Below are 3,357 nucleotides of genomic sequence, written 5' to 3'. Positions count from 1 at the left end.
TCCTGCGGCGGTGATGGGAACTGCACCTTCCTCCGCCTGAGGGGGGATTCTGAGAAATTGAGCCCTAAAGCAGAATACAGGTGTGCCGGCTAATAATGCGGATTCTTTTCAATAGATGGAGTTGCACACGTGTGGATATGTATGCGATGTGATATGTGTGCTGTTTTGCTGTATTGCTCCCTCAGATGACCACTTGTTCCGATCGACGCACACGCACTTCCTGAGCAGCCCTTCAAAACGTACGAAGAAGTGGGAAATTGGGTCTCTGAATGGCCTGCCTCAAAACAAGAAAAGTTCTATTGGGACGGTCTCCACAAATGACCCGAAAGACGGGGGAATGTGTAGCTAGCGAGGGACGTTACTTTAAACAAAGCACTTTTGATGTTTGTCTTGAAATTATCGTGTTTTCTTTGATGACAAAATCTGCATTATTACGGTTAATAATGCATATTAATTATTAACCAGTTAATAGTGCAGATTGGCTATTAACTGGTTAATAATACGGATTGACCATTAACTGGTTAAAAATGCGGATACCGGTTAGTAATGCGGATTGACCCTTTCCCCCAAAATGCCCGACTTCATCTCTTAGCCTCAGGCATTCAAAGGTAGGGGAGAAGGCACTGAAGTGGGGTGGGCAGTGGGGAGGGTCACCTTCAAAAGGCCCAGTCCCTTGATTTTCCTGGGCCCACCTGGATGCCCACCTGTACACCCACCTGCACACCCACCTGGACATGGGGAGTTGCCCCCAGGAGAGAGCCCCCACGTGGGAGGGTATTTCCTCCAGATAAGTCCTTATGTGACTACTGAGAAGGAATCCTGTGAGCTGAGAATGAATAACCTACCCCCCCACACCCCCCTGAGAAATTAAGGCTGGACATTTAAGTGGGGGCGGGCGGGGAACAGGACTCATTTTCTGTGGATGGACCAGGGCTGGTCTCACCAGTGACTCAAGGGATAAAGATGCTCTTGCCCGGCCGGCGTGACTCAGTGGTTGAGCGTCGACCTATGAAGCAGGAGGTCTCGGTTCGATTCCCAGTCGGGGCACATGCCTGGGTTGGGGCTCGATCCCCAGTGTGGGGCGTGCAGGAGGCAGCTGATCCATGATTCTCTCTCATCATGGATGTTTCTATCTCTCTCTCCCTCTCCCTTCCTCTCTAAAATCAACAAAATATAGACAAAATAAAACAGAAGGCGGGCGGGGGTCTAGCTGGGGTTGGAATTCATTTTTTAAAAGATTGTCTATTTAAAAAAATAAATAAAAGGGGAGGGGGCAGTCTCACCTTCTAGACCAAGGCCTGGGCTGCAAGATAAACAGAGACGGAAACCAGACAGAGAAGGGGCTGGAGAGCGGAGTGGACAATTCAGGAGATAACTTTATTGAAATGCAAATGGCATCGGAACAGGGGAGCCTTGCTGGGCGGAGACGTGCCCTGGGGGCAGAGGGCCCAGATTTTGGGGTGGAGGGGGGCCCTTCAGCCGGGCCCTGGGCGAGGATTTAACTGTCAACCAATTTGTGACATAGAACGAATTCCTGGGGGGCAGCCCGGCTCCCGACATGATTGTTCCCGCACTATATACATCGCTCGGCTTCCCGGGCTCTGTTGCGTTCTCTACATTCGATAGAAAATAAAAGGGGGCAGAGTGAAAGAGGGGGGTCAGATGAGAAGAAAACATAAACACACAGACACGCACACAGCCTGGTTTGGGGTTTTCTCTGCCCAATAAATTAAAACAAACAAAATAAACAAAAGGGTTCCCCCTGAGGAGCACCATGCATTTGAGAAACAGACTCCATTGTGTGAACAGTGCGGCCTAAGACAGGGGAGGGAGGCGACTACACAGCAGCAGCCAAGACTGGAGGAGACATGGGGGGCTCCTGCCTCATCACCAGACACCTCATCCCAGAGAAATGGCAGAGAAGCAGAGGGTCCACAAGGGGTGACCGGAGGGCCTGCCGTCAGTGCAAGGGCTTCAGCCCCACGGTCCTCGGGTCCCCCCCCACCGAAAGGCCGGGTTCTGGAACTCTGAGGCTGAATCGTAGCACACGTCTTTGTCCCCTCCCCTTGAGCTCGCTCACAGGGAAAACCGGTCGGCACACTTCCAAACAGAACGGGGTGCAAGGGCTTCAGCCCCACGGTCCTCGGGTCCCCCCCACCGAAAGGCCGGGTTCCGGAACTCTGAGGCTGAATCGTAGCACGCGTCTTTGTCCCCTCCCCTCGAGCTCGCTCGCAGGGAAAACCAGTCGGCACACTTCCAAACAGAACGGGCTACACATAGGAGCTCATCTCCCCCGGGACCCCACCAGCTAGAATCTGCGAGTTTGGAAAGATACCACCGTCCCTTTCTATAAGGGATTTTACTCTGTCGCCACGGCTGACGCGTTCCGGATCCAAGCCCTGGTGTGGGGAAGAGGAACCGTGTGGGGACTTAGCTCCCGGTACTGTCCCTTCATCGTGCCAAACTCTGTCCGGGAGCCGAGCACGTCCCGGAGCCCTGCACCTGTCAGCTGCCCTGGGGAAGGGGGCTCCGGCCAGGTCCTCAGAACTCACATGAGGGCTCAGAGTGGACACACACCACCCAGCCGGCTGACGAGCCCTGCCCTGAGCTGGCAGGTACACATTCCAGGGCCCCGCAATCTTCCTGGGAAGGTGGTATTCAGCGAGGACAGAGGTAAACACTCCCCTGACTCCCTCCCCGCAAAGCGGCACACGCCCCTTTCCTTCCCGTGTTAAATGCAAGGAGACACACACACACACACACACACACACACGAGGCAGCACGAGAAAGGGCACTCGGGAATGAATGTTAACGTCAGAATGATCACCCGGGGCCCTGGCTGGTGTGGCTCAGTGGATAGAGCGTCGGCCTGCGGACCAAAGGGTCCCGGGTTCGATTCCGGTCAAGGGCACATGCCTGGGTGGTGGGCTCCATCCCCAGTGGGGGGCGTGCAGGAGGCAGCTGATCCACGATGCTCTCTCATCATGGATGTTTCTCTCTCTCCCTCTCCCTTCCTCTCTGAAATCCATTTTTAAAAATATATTTGAAAAAAAGGAAAAGACAGTGGTACCAGGGTTCAGAGACAGGGATGAGCACCGTAGAGCTGCCGCAGGGCACAGGTGAGCTGAGATACTCCACGGAGCCTCAGGAGACAGGAAACAGCGACAGCAAAGGGCTCCTGTGACACACACGCATGCACACGCATGCACACGCACACACACACAGACATCGGGTCCCAGGCTGGCCTCCAATCACCGAGTGTTTTATTGTTAGTGCCCAGGCAGGTTCGAGAAACAGATACACTGAACAGAACATGTTGGTCGTCTTCGTCCGGAGGGCGAGGAGGTGGCGGAGGGG

The 3,357-nt window shown here is 54.3% G+C and overlaps 1 protein-coding gene across 1 annotated transcript in view; it reads right to left on the bottom strand.

Annotated features, from left to right (window-relative positions):
* The window catches only part of IPO9 (importin 9), a 24,791-nt gene that overhangs the window by 18,970 nt on the left and 2,464 nt on the right, over positions 1-3,357 (bottom strand).

Source organism: Myotis brandtii, unplaced genomic scaffold (assembly GCF_000412655.1).
Source record: "Myotis brandtii unplaced genomic scaffold, ASM41265v1 scaffold975, whole genome shotgun sequence".
In the NCBI taxonomy this organism is placed as follows: domain Eukaryota; kingdom Metazoa; phylum Chordata; class Mammalia; order Chiroptera; family Vespertilionidae; genus Myotis; species Myotis brandtii.
The sequence above is the reverse complement of the archived record's forward strand: the minus strand, read 5'-3'. Positions and strand labels throughout refer to the sequence as shown.